At 44.5% G+C, this 17,430-nt stretch overlaps 1 protein-coding gene across 4 annotated transcripts in view; it reads right to left on the bottom strand.

Annotated features, from left to right (window-relative positions):
• LOC137372567 (potassium channel subfamily T member 2) overlaps positions 1-17,430 on the bottom strand; it is a 921,357-nt gene that overhangs the window by 683,771 nt on the left and 220,156 nt on the right. The gene's annotated exons all lie outside the window — the stretch shown is intronic.

Here is a 17,430-nt window from a genome sequence, read left to right as displayed (position 1 = left end):
CAATGCAAAAATAATCTGTGGCTTCTTTTCTCCAGCAACAACCATCTCCTTAAATCCCTCTGCCCTGCCTCTTCCACCCTCATCTCCAAGAACAAGTGTGAGAAACTCATGGACTCCTTTGTCTTTAATATCAAGATCATCCATTCAGCTGCCTCTGCCACAGTCCTCCCTTGCTCACCAATCCAATTTCCTCCAAATTTTCTCGCAGCTTTAACTCTAAACTTGCATCTTTTTCTCATTTCTCTCCTCTCCCCACTCATGCCTTCTCCAAGCTCAGCTTGTCCATGAGATCTAGCTCCTGCTTTCTTGGTTCTTTTCCCACTAAACTGCAGAATTCTGAATCTCCCTTTCTGATATTTTGAATGGCTCCTCTGCCCGGGTACTTACCCCGCATTTGTAAATCTTGATTCATCAACCCCTCCTCAAAAATAACAGTCTGCCCTCACAAATTACAGCCCATCTCCAATTTCCTTTCCCTTTCCAAAGTGCTTGAATATATTCAGTTTTTCCATCTTTCCCACAACTCTATGTTACAATCCCTCCAATCAGCGAGAGCATTGAAATGGCCCAATGAAAGTCACAAATGACATCCTATGTGACTGTGGTCATGGTGCACTATCCCTCCTCATTTTTCTTGACCTCTCTGAAGCTTTGACATGGTTGACCACACCATCCTCCTCTAGGGCGGCACAGTGGCGCAGTGGTTAGCACCGCAGCCTCACAGCTCCAAGGACCCGGGTTCGATTCCGGGTACTGCCTGTGTGGAGTTTGTAAGTTCTCCCTGTGTCTGTGTGTGTTTTCTCTGGGTGCTCCGGTTTCCTCCCACAAGCCAAAAAGACTCGCAGGTTGATAGGTAAATTGGCCATTATAAATTGTCACTAGTATAGGTAGGTGGTAGGGAAATATAGGGACAGGTGGGGATGTTTGGTAGGAATATGGGATTAGTGTAGGATTAGTATAAATGGGTGGTTGATGTTCAGCACAGACTCGGTGGGCCGAAGGGTCTGTTTCAGTGCTGTATATCTAATCTAATGCCTCTCCTCTGCTGTCTGCCTGTATGTGACTGCCCACGCGTGATTCCACTCTGACCTGTCCAGCTGTAGTCAGAGAATCTGCTGCAATTACTTCTCTTCTTGACACATTATCATTATGCCTGGAGCTCCTGAAGGATTGATCCTTGCTCCTTTCCTATTTCTCATTTACATGCTCATCCAATCTGGCCAATTACCGCCCCATCAACCTACTCTCAGTCATCAGCAAAGTGATGGTGGGGTTCATTGACAGTCCTATCAAGCCTTCTAGATCCAGAGCTGCATGAGGGCTTCCTGTAAGGCCATCTGCAGTCTCCCCCTGTGACAGTCAGCTGCACTGTGTAGTAGTAAAAACACAGGCAAAGGCACCAGGAAGACAGGGACCAATGGACTAAGGGAAAGCACACAAGTGAGTAATTCATTTTTGTTTGTATGTGGATGTGCTTTTGAATAAAGACGTTACAGAAGGGATACTGTGGGTGGCTTTTATTGGCGGATCTTGGCCAAGGGAATGCTGTGATGGGGTACCCATATCGATGGTAAGCTGGGAAATAGTGGAGCCGTGAAGATGAAGGGTTGTTTGGCTAAGGGAAGTAGAGTCTGATTAGCTGCCTTTGACAGCTTTTCCAGAGCTAAGAGGTCAAGGCAGCATCTTCCCTGCTTCCTCCTCTTCTTCCTTCTGAGGTGGCCTCTGGATGCTGGTGGCAATGGTTGTGCCATCATGATGGTGAGATTTTGGAGGATGCAGCAGACCACCATAAACTTGGGGACATTCTCCAGGGAGTATTGCAGGTCTCCCCTCCACCCCTCTACCCCCCCAAACCCTTCAAGTGGGCCAGGCAGCGAGTGGATCCATTGCTTGAAAACACCAATGGCCTGCTCACAATGTTCCTGGTATCTGATGGGATAAAGTATTCGCACATTGTCCTTGCATGGTAGGGTGGTAGAGGGAGATCATCAGCCAGGTGTGGAGGGGTTATCCCTTGTCTCCAAGCAGCTGTCCTCTGATTCTTCTTGGAGAAGACGGCAGGAGTGACAGAGTGCCTCTGGATGAAGGCATCGGGGCTGCGAGTAGGATAGCGGGCATTCGCCGACATAATGATTTGTACATGGTCGCACATCAAATGCAGCATTGATGGAATGGTAGCCCCTGTGGTTCCTGTACATCTGCCCTATGACATGTAGGGCCCACAGAGCCAGGTACATGCAGTCAATGACATCCTGCACTATTGCAATTCCCATTGTCCTTGCAAATCCACAAGCCCACTCATCCTGCTTCTCTCTGCTTAGAAGGAACACGTTGAAATCACCTCTCTTTGTACGTAGGGCCTCCGTCACCTCCCAAATGCAGCAATGGATGGCATACTAGGGGATGTTTGCTACTCCAGCCACTCCCACCTGGCATGATCCACTCACATAGAAGTTTAATGCGGCTGTGACCTTTACGGCCACTGGCGGCACCATTCTCATCCTGGTGTGAGACTGCAAGTTCTCTTGAAGAAGGCGGCACAGTTCTCTGACCACATCCTTGGTGAATCTGAGTCACCCCTCAGGCATTGCCCCCGGGTGAAGTGGAGGTATGATGAATGCTCCCTGAAAACCTGTGGCGGGTCGGCCTTCTGTGGAGAATTCTCTTTCTCCTCTCACTTCGCAGAGCTTCCCCTCTCTGCAACTTCTGCTTCATTTGTTGGTCATGTTGCAAATCCAGAGGTACTGTAACTAAAGCCCCCATACCTCTTGCAGACCTGGTGTGTACAGCTGTCAAAATCCCCTGCCTTCCCTGAATGGATGCACCAACTCACTAAAAGAGCTCCAAAAACAAGCCACAGTACTTGCACAAAATTTGCCATAACAGAATTAAATCAAAAGCACCTCCCCTGCAAATTGGATGTCTGTTTCTTCAAATAGCACTAGGGGTCATTCCTGCAGAATGAGTAGCATATGCATAGACTGGACTTGCGTGATCCAAGTTTCAATTGCATGCATCAAATCAGCTGGAATAGCTGTTTGACATCACAGTTTAACCACTCCTGCCCCACCAGGGGAAGCTGGAAGTGGCCAGAGGCATGGTAAGCACCTTTTACTGGTTCGGGGGCTTCTGTAGCACTGGCATCAGCAGCATTATAAAGCCCAATTTCATGGCCAGAGGGTTTAACCATAGTAGTAGAACATGAGTGAATAAAGCCACATCAGGGAAAAATCGCAAAAAGTTCAAACTACATTTACATGTATATTAACACGTTATACCTCTGTTTAAAAAGGGAGTGAGGAATAGACCGAATAATTATAGGCCAGTCAGTCTAACCTCAGTAGTGGGCAAATTATTGGAATCTATACTGTCACTTAGAAAGGCACAAGTTAATCAAGGATAGTCAACATGGATTTGTTAAGGGAAGATCTTGTTTGACCAACTTGATCGAATTTTTTGAAGAACAAGGAAGATAGATGAGGGTAGTGCAGTTGATGTAGTCCACATGGATTTTAGCAAAACTTTTGACAAGGTCCCACATGGCAGACTGGTTAAAAAAAATAATCCCATGGGATCCCAGGGAAATGCAGCAAGCTGGATACAAAATTGGCTCAGTGGCAGGAGACAAAGGGTAATTGTTGATGGGTGTTTTTGCGACTGGAGGGCTGTTTCCAGTGGCGTTCCGCAGGGCTCAGTACTGGGCCCCCTGCTTTTTGTGGTATATATTAATGATTTGGATGTAAATATAGGGGGCATGATCAAAAAGTTTGCAGATGACACAAAGATTGGCCGTGTAGTAAATAGCGAGGAGGACAGCTGTAAGCTGCAGGAAGATATCGATGGGCAGAAAAGTGGCAAATGGAGTTCAACCCGGAGAAGTGTCAGATGATGCATTTGAAGAGGTCAAACAAGGCAAAGGAATACATGATTAATGGGAAAATACTGAGAAGTGCAGAGGAAGTGAGGGACCTTGGAGTGAATGTCCACAGATCTCTGAAGATAGCAGGACAGGTCGATAAGTTGGTTAAGAAGGCATATGGAATCCTCTCCTTTATCAGCCGAGGTATAGAATATAAGAGCAGGGAGGTTATGCTGGAACTGTATAACTCATTGATTAGGCCACAACTTGAGTACTGTGTGCAGTTCTGCACACCTCATTACAGAAAGGATGTAATTGCATGAGAGAGGGTACAGAGGAGATTTACGAGGATGTTGCCAGGACTGGAAAAATGCAGCTATGAGGAAAGATTGGATAGGCTGGGGTTGTTCTCCTTGGAACAGAGAAGGCTGATGGGAGATCTGATTGAAATGTACATAATTTTGAGGGGCCTGGATAGAGTGGAGGTACAGGGTCTATTCACCTTAGCAAAGAAGTCAGTGACTAGAGGGCATAGATTTAAAGTGATTGGTAGAAAAATTAGAGGGGAGATGAGGAAAAACTTTTTCACTCAGAGGGTGGTGGGGATCTGGAACTCACTGCCTGAAAGGGCAGTTGAGGCAGATACCCTCAACTCATTCAAAAGGAGTCTGGATATGCACCTCAGGTTCCGTAATCTTCAGGGCTACGGACCAAATGCTGGAAGGTGGGATTAGAATAGGTGGTTCATTTTTCGGCCGGCACAGACACGATGGGACAAGTGGCTTCTCTCTGTGCCTTAAACTTTCTATGGTTCTATGATTCTATGAACATACAAAATAGTCATAACAAGATAGATGAATTAATGGCAGAAGTAGAGATAAATGGGTTTGATCTAGTAACTGTTACTGAGACATGGTTGCAGCATGACCAAAATTGTGAACAAAATATTCCAGGGTATTTGACGTTCAGAAAAGAGAGGAAAAATTGAAAAGGAGGTGTCGTAGCTCTGCCAATAAAGGATGCTATAAAAGCAGTATGAAGAAAGGATCTTAGCCCAGAAAATCCGGATATCAAATCAGTCTGGGTGGAGCTAAGAAATAACAAAGGACCAAAAATACTGGTGGAAGTGGTTTACAGATCCCCGAACAAATCATTGTATTGGATAGAATATAAATCAGGAAATTAGAATCATGTAACAAGGGTAATGCAATAATCCTGAGGCTTTAATCTTTAGATGGACTGGGGAAACCAAATCAGCAAAAGTAATATGGGGACTGGCAGTATAGTGGTAACATTACTGGCCTAATAATCCAGTGGCCCAGACTAATGCCCCAGAAATATATGTCCAAGTCCGAACCCCACCACCGCAGTGAGGGGAATTTAAATTCAATAAATAAATCTGGGATACAAAAAGCTAGTCTCAGTAATAGTAATCATGAAACTGCTGGATTATCATAAATACCCATCTGGCTCACTCATGTCCTTGAGTAAAGGAATCTACCGTCCTTACCCAGTCTGACCTACTTGTGACTCCAGACCCACAGCAATGTGGTTGATTCTTAAGTGCCTGCTGAAATGGCCTAGCAAGCCACTCAGTTTATATCAAACTGCTACAGAAAAGTTGAGTAAGAATAAAACTGGATGTACCACCTACCATCCTCCCTTAACTGATGAATCAGTGTTCCTCCATGTTGAATGACACTTGGAACAAATACTGAGAGTAGCAAGGGTGCAGAATGTTCTCTGGATGGGAGATTTCAATGGTCATCGCCAAGAGTGGGTCAGTAGCACCAGAACTGATCAAGCTAGCTGAGTCCTGGAGGATATAGTTGCTAGACTGGGCCTGCAGCAAATGGAGAGAGAGCCAACAAGAGGGAAAAACAACTTGACCTCATCTTCATTACCTACCTGTTGCAGGTGTATCTGTCCATGACAGTACTGGTAGGAGCGACCACCGTAAAGTCCTTGTGGAGACAAAGTCCTATCTTCACATTGAAGACATGCTCCATTGTGTTGCATGGTGCTACCATTATGCTAAATGGGATAGTTTCAGAACAGATCAAACAGCTCAAAACTGGCATCCATGAGCCACTGTGGGCCATCAACAGCAGAATTGTATTCAACCATAATCGGTGACCTCACGACCCAGCATATCCCTCACTGTACCAATACCATTAAGCCCGGAGACCAACTCTGGTTCAATGGGGAGTGTAGGAAAGCATGCCAGCAGCAGCACCTAGCAGAATGAGATGGTAACCTGGTGAAGCCACAACACGGGACTATAAGTATACTCAACAGTGAAAGAAGCATGCTATAGACAGACATAAGCGATCCCACAACCAACAGATCAGATCAAAGCTCTGTTGTCCTGCCATGCCCAAGAACCGGAAAAGGAGACACCACAAGCATTCCCATTCTGGAGCCCAGCACATCACTGCAAAAGACAAGAGTAAAGCATTTTCAACCACTGTCAGCCAGACGTGCCAAGTAAATGATCCATCTCGGCCTCTTCCTGAGGTCCCAAGCATCATAGATGCCAGTCTTCAGCCAATTTAATTCAATCCATGTGATATCAAGAAATGGGTGAAGGCACTGGATACTGCAAAGACTATAGGTCCTGATAATATTCTGCTGCGGTGCAGAAGACATGTGCTCCAGAACTAGCCATGCCCACAGCCAGTTTATACCTGTACAGCTACAACACAGACATCTTTCCGACAATGTGGAAAATTGCCCAGGTATGCCCTGTTCACAAAAAGCAGGACAAGTCCAATCCAGCTGATTACCACCCATCAGTCTGCTCTCAATCATCATCAAAGTGATGGAAGGTGTTGTCAATAGTACTATCAAGTGGCACTTACTAATAACCTGCTCACTGATACTCAGTTTGGGTTAGGCCAGAGCCACTCAGCTCAAGACCTCAATACAGCCATCATCCAAACATGAACAAAAGAGAAGAATTGAAGAGGAGAGAGGAGAGTTAATGCCCTTGATATCCAGGCAGCATTTGACTAAATGTGGTATCAAGGAGTACTAGCACAATTGGAGTCAATGGGAATCAGGGGGAAAACTCTCCACTGTTTGGGATCATACCTGGAAAAAAGGTGGACGGTTGTGGTTGTTGGAGCCCAATCATCTTAGCCCCAGGAAATCGCTGCAGGAATTCCTCCTGATAGTGTTCTAGGCCCAACCATCTTCAGCTGCTTCATCAATGAACTTCGCTCCAAGTTAAGGTCAGAAGTGGGGATGTTCACTGATAATTGTACAGTGTTAAGTACTATTCACAACTCCTTAGATACCGAAGCAGTCCATGTCCATGTGCAGCAAGGTGTGGACAACATACAGGCTTGAGCTGATAAGCGGCAAGTAACATTCGCGCCACAAAAGTGCCAAGCAATGACTATATTCAGTGAGACAGAATCTAACCATCTCCCTTGACATTCAACAGCATTACCATCACTGAATCCCCCACCATCAACATCCTGGAGGTTACCATTGACCAGACAGTCAACTGAACCAGCCATATAAATACCGTGGCTATGAGAGCAGGTCAGAGGCTGGGAATACTGCAATGAGTAACTCATCTCCAGATTCCCAAAAGAATATCTACCATCTACTAGGCGCAAGTCAGGAGAATGATGGAATACTCTCCATTTGCCTGAATGAATGCAGCTCCAACAACTCTCAAGAAGCTCAACACCATCAAGGACAAAGCAACTCGCTGATCGGCACTCTATCCACCACCCACGCACAGTGTAACATCTGCAAAATGCACTGCAGCAACTCGCCAAGGATCCTTCGACAGCACCTTCCAAACCCACAACCTCTACAATCTCGAAGAACATTGGCAGCAGATGCATGGGAACACCACCACCTACAAGTTCTCCTCCAAGTCATACACCATTCTGACTTGGAACTATATCGTTGTTCCTTCACTGTTGCTGGGTCAAAATCCCGGAACTCCCTTCCTAACAGCAATGTGGGTGTACCTACACCACACGGACTGAAGCAGTTCAAGAAGGCGCCTCACCACCACCTGCTCAAGGTCAATTAGAGATGGACATAAATACTGTCCTTGCCACCAATACTCACATCCCATGAATGAATTAAAAAAATAGCTCTGAGTACAAGTTCATGGAATAAATTTGAGACAGCTTTCTAGTACAATATGTTGAGCAGCCAGCAAGGGAACAGGCTGTTTAAAATCTAGTATTGTGCAATGAGACAGGGTTAATTAGTGTTTTTATTGGAAAGGATCCTCTGGGGAAGTGTGATCATAATATGATAGAATTCCATATTAAGTGTGAGAGTTATGTGGTTAAGTCTGAAACTAGGGTCTTGAATTTAAACAAAATTAATTGCAGAGGCAAGAGAGGCAAGTTGGCTGAGGTAGACTGAGAAATTAGAATTAAAGATATAAAAACAGCAACAATTTGTAATTATAAACTGCCTTTAACATTGTAAAACGGCCCAAGGTGCTTCACAGTAGCTTTGTCAAACAATATTTGACATAAGAAAATATTAGGGCAGATGACCAAAATCTTACTTAAAGAGGTTGGTTTTAATGACTGTCTTAAAAGAGGAAAAAGAGGTAGAGAGGTGACATATTTACAGAGGGAATTCCAGAGCTTAGGGCCTTGGTAGCTAAAGACATGGCCAAAAATGGTGGAGCAATTAAAATTGGGAATGCACAAGACGTCAGATTGGGAGGAATGCAGATATCTTAGAAGCTTGTAGGGTTAGAGGAGATTAATGAGATTGGGAGGGATTTGAAAACAAGGATAAGAATTTTAAACTCAAGGCATTGCTTAACCAGAGCCAAGGTAGGTCAGCAAGCACAGGGCTGATGAACGAATGGGACTTGGTGCAAATTAAGACGTGGGCAGTAGAGTTTTGGATGGCCTCAAGTTTACGGAGGGTAGAACATGACAGTCTGGCCAGAAGTGCATCAAATAGTCAAGTTTAGAGGTAAGAAAGGTATGAATGAAGGTTTCAGCATCAGATGAGCTGAGACAGGGGCGAAGTAGGGCAATGTTACAGAGGTCTTAGTGATGGCAAGGATACTGTTGGAAGCTCATCTCGGGGTCAAGTATGCCACAAAAGTTGGAAAAGTCTGGTTCAGCCTCAGTCAATTTTCAGGGAGAGAAATGGAGTTGCTGGCTAAGAAACAGAGTTTGTGGAGGGGAAACACTGACTTTGATCTTCCCAATATTTAGTTGGAGGAACTTTCTTCTCAACCAATACTGGAAGTCCAATAAGCAGTCAGAAAATTTAGAGACAGTGGAAGAATTGAGAAAATGATGGTGAGTTAGACCTCGGCATTGTCAGCCAGTGTGCATGTGGAACCTGACGTCATGTCTTCAGAAGATGTTGCCGAGGGACCCTTGAGGGGCTCTAGACATAATGATACAGCAGCAGGAAGGGAAACCATTGCAGGAGATTCTCTGGTTGCAATTGAATGGTAAGTGTGGAAACAGAAGAGGTAGTCCCACTCAACTATGCAACAAAGGTGAGGCATTGAAGGAGATAAACCCCGCCATCCTGAAAATGACCCCTTTATTCCTATTCTCTGTTTTCTCTCTGCTAACCAATCCTCAATCCATGCTATAATATATTACCCCAAATTCAATGAACCCTAATCTTGTGTAGCAACCTATTGTATGGCACTTAATCAAATTCCATCTAAATACCCAAATATACCATATTCACTCTTTCCCCCTTATCCACCCTGCTATTTACATCCTCAAAAAACTCTAATAGATCTATCAAACATGATTTTCCCTTTCATAAACGATGTTGACTCTGTCTAATCACATTGTGATTTTTCAAACGCCCTGTTATCATGTCCTGAATAGTAGATTCTAGCTTTTTCCTTACTACTCATGTCAGGCTAACTGGCCTATAGTTCCCTGTTTTCTCTCTCTCCTTTCTTGAACAGCAGGGTTACATTTGCTTTCTTCCAACCCACAGGATTGTTCTAGAACCTAGGAATTCTGGAAGATCAAAACCAATGCATTCAGTATCTTTGTAGCCAGCTTTTCTAAAACCCTAGGGTATGGGTCATCAGATCAACAACCCATGTCCAAGGATTAGTGCTTGGTCCTCAGCTATTTACAATTTAAATCAATGACATAGATGAGGGGACCAAGTAAGGTTCCCATCTAAACTGCACGGCCGCATAGCCACCGGAAAATTCCTGTGCAGAGAGGCACAAATCAGTTCCTTTAAATTACCACGCATGCAGGGCCACACAAAAAAATTTTAAGCGGTCCTGCACTTAAAGAAATCGCCCATGCACTCAAAAAGAAAATTACAGGAAATTTTAGGACTGAATGTCCAAGCTTGCTGGCAACACAAAGCTAGGTGATGAAGTCTGTTGTGAAAGGATGTAAACAGGTTGCAAAGGGATATAGACCAGTTAAGTGAATGGGCAAGAAGGTGGCAACAGATTATAATGTGAGAAGAGTGAAATTATCCACTTTGGTGGGAAGAATGGAAAAGAATACTTTTTAAAAGGTGCGAGGTTAGTGAATGTTGGAATTCAGAGGGATCTGGGTGTCCTTGTCCCTGAATCACTGAAACTGAATATGCAGGTACAGCAAGCAACTAGAAGGCAAATGGAATGTTTGCCTTTATTACAAGCAGAGTGCAATATAAGAGTAAGGAAATCTTGATACAATTATATAGGACTTTGGCGAGACAGCACTGGAAGTACTATGTGCCATTTTGGTCTCTTTACCTGAGGGAGGATATACTTACCTGAGCGGGCAACAAAGATTAACTAGACTGATTTCTGGGGTGACAGGGCTCTCTTGTGAGAAGAAATTGAGTATATTCTCTGGAATTTAGAAGAATGAGTGATGATCGCATTGAAACATATAATATTCTTACAGGCTTGACATGGTTGATACAGAGAGGCCATTTTCCCTGGCTGGCGACAAGAGGGATCATAGTCGACGGATAAGGGCTAGGTTAGTTAGGATGGAGATGAGGAGAAATTTCTTCACTCACAGAGTTATGACTCTTTGGAATTCTCTACCCCAAAGGGCTGTGGATGATCAGTCTTTGAGTATATTCAAGTCAGAGATTGAAAGATTTTAGGCAGTAGGGAATCAAGGGATATGGGAATAGGGTGGGAAAGGGGATCTGATATAAAAATTCCACTGATACCATTGAATGATGGAGCAGGCTCAAGAGGCCATATGGCCTATTCCTGCTCCTATTTCATGTGTTCTTATGTTCTTAAGCTCAGGAATTTCCTCCTTAAATCTCTCCACCTATCTCTCTCCTTTAAGACCCATCTTAAAACTTACCTCTATGACCAAGGGTTTAGTCATCCCTCCTAATGTGTCCTTCTTTGGCTCACAGTCAATTTTTGTCTTACTATGCTCCTGTGAAGCACGTTGGGATGTTTTCCTACCCTAAAGGTGCTATATAAATTCAGACAGTAGTGGATCCCACATTGCTGGAGCTCTGGAAAACCACAGTGGAAGGTTGGCCGGACTCCATTCAGGATGTGTCTGAATCCATCAGGTTGTTCTGGACCTTTGGAGACGAGCTGGGAATTGCACATGGTGTCATTTTCAAGGGCAGACAAGGCCTGATCCCTGCATCACTATGGGCTGACATACTCCAACAGCTTCACCAAGCACTCATGGGCATTGACCATATCAGGCAGTTGGCCAGAGAAACTATCTACTGGCCAGGTATTCAGGATGATATTGCATCCATTGTTCAGACATGCCAGGCATGGCAGGGTCATCAGCCAAGTCAAAGTCGAGAACCTCTCATCTCTCACTAGATTCCTGCAGTCCCATGGGCTAAGATTGTCACAGATTTGTTCCACGTTAACAGCAGCGACTACCTCATTGTCAAGGATTATTTCTCCAAATATCTAATCATCTGCCAGCTACATGACACGTCAAGCTCTACAGTCACGAGCATTCTCAGTGTGATCTTCAGTCTATTTGGGGCACCTGAGCAAGTGATTTCCGACTATGGGCCTCAGTACACTCGGAAATTTGTACTCATCCAGCATTGAATGCCGGACAAGCAGTGTGACAAATTAGAGACAATGAAATAGGTTGAGAGAGGTGGTGGTGCCGTCAGTGCACATGTGGAATCTGGTATGTTTTCAGATAATGTCAGCAAAGCATTTCATAAACGTCTCCCTCTGCCCCCACTGCAAAGATCAGTGCTTCAGAGCAACACGAATAAACAACTTAACCCAAAGAGAAATTGCTGCTCAGAACTTTTATCTTTTATTTCATGTGTAACAGTATAAAATAATGCAAGGAAACAAAATATTATTTTTTCCTGCCATTGCTAGTGCCCAATGTTTGTTATTTGTAAATGTTTACCTCATTTTGCACACCTGTAATTTGACAGTAGCATGAAGAAAATTGCAACTTCCATGTAGGATCTCTCTCAAAGACAAAAAAAATTCCCCACAGCAGCTCAAAAATCCAGAACTGAGGCCCAGTTGAAAGCTTTTATTTTATTTGAGGTTCCATAGAGAAACAGAAGGTTATTTGAGGGAAACCTCTTGCAGGCATTTCTAACATTCAACAACCATTTTCATAGCTAAGCATATTGATCTTTTCCTAGAATGGGGCAAATCTTTGCACGTTTGTTGTAAGTATTAATTCTTGTGACATTCGCACAACAGAGTGATTAAAGAAAGCAACAGAGACCTTGTGCTATTTAATTTGTTGGTCATGGCAATTTACAATCACTTTGCCTAGTTTGTTTCAGCATGATGGTAATGAAGGCAAGATCATGAATTTGGTCCCTACACAGGCTTTATTATACGAGTGCCCCAGGTGGAATATTGTGTCCATTTCTGGGCAACACACTTTAGGAAGGACATGAAGGCTTTGGCGATGGTACAGAAGAGATTTACTGGAATGGTTTCAAGCATGATAGAAACATGGATAAAGAAGTTGGAGTTGTTCTCAGAGCAGAGAAGGTTATGGGGTTAAGGGCGAAGAGCAGATTTGATAAAGGCGTTTAAACTCAGCAAGGGTGAGTAAATAAAAAGAAACTGTTTCCAATAGCTGAAGAGTCGATTACCAAAGGGAACAGATTTAAGGTGATTGACAAAAAAAAACACAGGTGGCATGAGGAAAAACCTTTTTATGTAACAAGTGCATAGGTTTTGGAATGCAACTGCCAGATAAGATGGTGAATACTGATTCAATAGTAGCCTTTAAAAGGGAATTGGATAAATACTTGAAGGAGAAAGGAGAAGGGTATGGGAAAAGAATGGGGGAATGGGACCAACTGGATTGTTCTTCAAAAGAGCCAACACAGACTCAATGGGCCAAAAGGCCTCCTCATGTGCTGTACGATTCAATGATGTACCAGTTTCTGAATTGTAATTTTGAAAAGATAATTGAGGCAAGAAAGAAAGTTAAAAAACAGGACCTCTAGTGTTGTAATCTCGGGATTACTCCCTGTGCCACGTGCCAGTGAGGCTAGAAATAGGAAGATAATGCAGCTAAACACGTGGCTGAACAGCTGGTGTAGGAGGGAGGGTTTCAGATATCTGGATCATTGGGATCTCTTCAGGGACAGGTGGGACCTGTACAAGAAGGACGGGTTGCATCTAAACTGGAGGGGCACAAATATCCTGGCTGCGAGGTTTGCTTGCATCACTCGGGAGGGTTTAAACTAGTGAGGCAGGGGGGTGGGAACCAGAGCAGTAGGACAGCAGGTGAAATAAATGAGGGGGAACTAAAATAAGACCAGTAAGACTAAGAGGAAGAGCAGGCAGATGTTGCGGAGCACAGCAGGACTGGTGGTCTGAAGAGCATTTGTTTCAATGCAAGAAGTATAACAGGTAAGGCAGATGAACTTACAGCTTGGATTAGTACTTGGTACTATGATGTTGTTGCTATTACAGAGACTTGGTTGAGGGAAGGACAGGATTGGCAGCTAAATGTTCTGGGATTTAGAAGCTTCCGGTGGGATAGAGGGGGGAAGTAAAAGGAGTGGGGGAGTTGCATTACTAGTTAAGGAGAATATCACAGCTGTACTGCGGGAGGACACCTTGGAGAGGTCATACAGCGAGGCAATATGGGTGGAGCACAGGAATAGGAAGGGTGCAGTCACGATGTTGGGGGTTTACTACAGGCCTTCCAAGAGCCAGCGGGAGGTAGAGGAGCAGATATGTAGACAGATTTTGGAAAGATGTAAAGGTAACAGGGTTGTAGTGGTGGGTGATTTTAACTTCCCCAATATTGACTGGGACTCACTTAGTGCTAGGGGCTTGGATGGGGCAGAATTTGTAAGGAGCATCCAGGAGGGCTTCTTGAATCAATACGTAGATAGTCCAACTAGGGATGGGGCCGTACTGGACCTAGTATTGGGGAATGAGCCCGGCCAGGTTGTCGAAGTTTCAGTAGGGGAGCATTTCGGGAACAGTGACCATAATTCCATAGGTTTTAAGGTACTTGTGGATAAGGATAAGAGTAGTCCTCGGGTGAAGATGCTAAATTGGGGGAAGGCTAATTATAACAATATTAGGCCGAATATAAGGCGGGGCTAAAGTGTAGCGAGTTGAAGAGACTTAGCTGTTGGCAGGAAAAAAGACAGAAGCGCAAGGGGAGAGCCAACTGTGTAACAGCCCCGACAAACACATTTTTCTGCAGCACCTGTGGAAGAGCCTGTCACTCTAGAATTGGCCTTTATAGCCACTCCAGGCGCTGATCCACACACCACTGACCACCTCCAGGCACTTACCCATTGTCTCTCGAGATAAGGAGGCCAAAGAAGAAGGCAGGAACTGAAGAATTTAGATTGGGGGCGGCTGCTTTCGGGTAAATCAACATCTGACATGTGGGAGTCTTTCAAACGTCAATTGATTAGAATCCAGGACCAGCATGTTGCTGCGAGGAAGAAGGATAAGTTTGGCAAGGTTCGGGAAGCTTGGATAACACAGAATATTGTGAACCTAGTCAAAAAGAAAAAGGAAGCATTCGTAAGGGCTGGAAGGCTGGGAACAGACGAAGCCCTTGAGGAATATAAAGACAGTAGGAAGGAACTTAAGCAAGGAATCAGGAGGGCTAAAAGGGGTCATGAAAAGCCATTGGCAAACAGGATTAAGGAAAATCCCAAGGCTTTTTATACATATATAAAGAGCAAGAGGGTAACCAGGGAAAGGGTTGGCCCACTCAAGGACAGAGGAGGGAATCTATGTGTGGAGCCAGAGGAAATGGGCAAGGTACTAAAGGAGTACTTTGCATCAATATTCACCAAAGAGAAGGACTTGGTGGATGATGAGTCTAGGGAAGGGAGTGTAGATAGTCTCGGTCATGTCGTTATCAAAAAGGAGGAGGTGTTGGGCATCTTGGAAAGCATTAAGGTAGATAAGTCCCCAGGGCCTGATGGGATCTACCCCAGAATACGGAGGGAGGCAAGGGAAGAAATTGCTGGTGCCTTGACAGAAATCTTTGTATCCTCATTGGCTACAGATGAGGTCCCAGAGGACTGGAGAATAGCCAATGTTGTTCCTTTGTTTAAGAAGGGTAGCAAGGATAATCCAGGAAATTATAGCCCGGTGAGCCTTACGTCAATGGTAGGGAAATTATTAGAGAGGATTCTTCGGGACAGGATTTACTTCCATTTGGAAACAAACGAACCTATTACCGAGAGGCAGCATGGTTTTGTGAAAGGGAAGTCGTGTCTCACTAACTTGATTGAGTTTTCTGAGGAAGTGACGAAGATGATTGATGAAGGAAGGGCAGTGGATGTTGTCTGTATGGACTTCAGTAAAGCCTTTGACAAGGTCCCTCATGGCAGACTGGTACAAAAGGTGAAGTCACACGGGATTAGAGGTGAGCTGGCAAGATGGATACAGAACTGGCTCGGTCATAGTAGACAGAGGGTAGCAGTGGAAGGGTGCTTTTCTGAATGGAGGGCTATGATTAGTGATGTTCTGCAGGGATGAATGCTGGGACCTTTGCAGTTTGCAGTATATATAAATGATTTGGAGGAAAATGTAGCTGGTCTGATTAGTAAGTTTGCGGACGACACAAAGGTTGGTGGAGTTGCGGATAGTGATGAGGATTGTCAGAGGATACAGCAGGATATAGATCGGTTGGAGACTTGGGCGGAGAAATGGCAGATGGAGTTTAATCTGGACAAATGTGAGGTAATGCATTTTGGAAGGTCTATTGCAGGTGGGAAGTATACAGTAAATGGCAGAACCCTTTGGAGTATTGACAGGCAGAGAGATCTGGGCGTACAGGTCCACAGGTCACTGAAAGTGGCAACGCAGGTGGATAAGGTAGTCAAGAAGGCATACGGCATGCTTGCCTTCATTGGTTGGGGCATAGAGTATAAAAATTGGCAAGTCATGCTGCAGCTGTACAGAACTTTAGTGAGGCCACTCAGAATATTGCGTGCAATTCTGGTCGCCACACTACCAGAAGGGCGTGGAGGCTTTGGAGAGGGCACAGAAGAGGTTTACTGGATGTTGCCTGGTCTGGAGGGCATTAGCTATGAGGAGAGGCTGGATAAACTCGGATTGTTTTCACTGGAACGACGGAGGTGGAGGGGCGACATGATAGAGGTTTACAAAGTTATGAGCGGCATGGACAGAGTGGATAGTCAGAAGCTTTTTCCCAGGGTAGAAGAGTCAGTTACTAGGGGACATAAGTTTAAGGTGTGAGGGGCAAAGTTTAGAGGGGATGTGTGAGGCAAGTTCTTTACACAGAGGGTGGTGAGTGCCTGGAACTTGCTGCCGGGGGAGGTGGTGGAAGCAGGTACGATAGCGACAGTTAAGAGGCATCTTGACAAACACATGAATAGGATGGGAATAGAGGGATATGGTCCCCAGAAGTGCAGAAGGTTTTAGTTTAGGCAGGCATCAAGATCGGCGCAGGCTTGGAGGGCCGAATGGCCTGTTCCTGTGCTGTACTGTTCTTTATTCTTTGTTCATTTGATTATCCAGTTTTGCTGGTTGCTTATTGGTACTTTTTGTTGTTTGATTTGTTCCCATTCAGTCAATTGATTACTTACCTGCTGAGTTACCAGTCATTTGAGCCAATCATATTTTTTTTGCCTCAGATACTGAATTGTGACACTTTTGATATATATAAAGGCAATATGAACATACAAAAAAAGGAGCAGCAGTAGGCCATTTGACCACTCGAGCCTGCTCTGCCATTTGACAAGATCATGGCTGATCTGATTGGGGCCTCAACTCTACTTTCTTGTCTACCCCTTATAACCTTTGACTCCCTTGTCAATCAAGAATCTATCTAGCTCAGCCTTAAAAATATTCAATGACCCTGCCTCCACTGCTCTCTGGGGAAGAGAATTCCACAGATTAATGACCCACTGAGAGAAAAAAAATTCTCCTCATCTCTGTCTTAAATGGGAGACCCCTTATTTTTAAACTCTATCCCCTAGTTCTAATCTCTCCATAAGGGGAAACATTCTCTCAGCATCCACCCTGTCAAGTCCGCTCAGGATCTTATATGTTTCAATAAGATCACCTCTCATTCTTCGAAACTCCAATGGATGCAGACCCAACTTGTCCAACATTTCTTCATTAGATAACCCCT

Source organism: Heterodontus francisci, chromosome 8 (genome assembly GCF_036365525.1).
Source record: "Heterodontus francisci isolate sHetFra1 chromosome 8, sHetFra1.hap1, whole genome shotgun sequence".
In the NCBI taxonomy this organism is placed as follows: domain Eukaryota; kingdom Metazoa; phylum Chordata; class Chondrichthyes; order Heterodontiformes; family Heterodontidae; genus Heterodontus; species Heterodontus francisci.
Note: the sequence above shows the minus strand (reverse complement) of the source record. Positions and strands in the feature narration are given on the sequence as shown.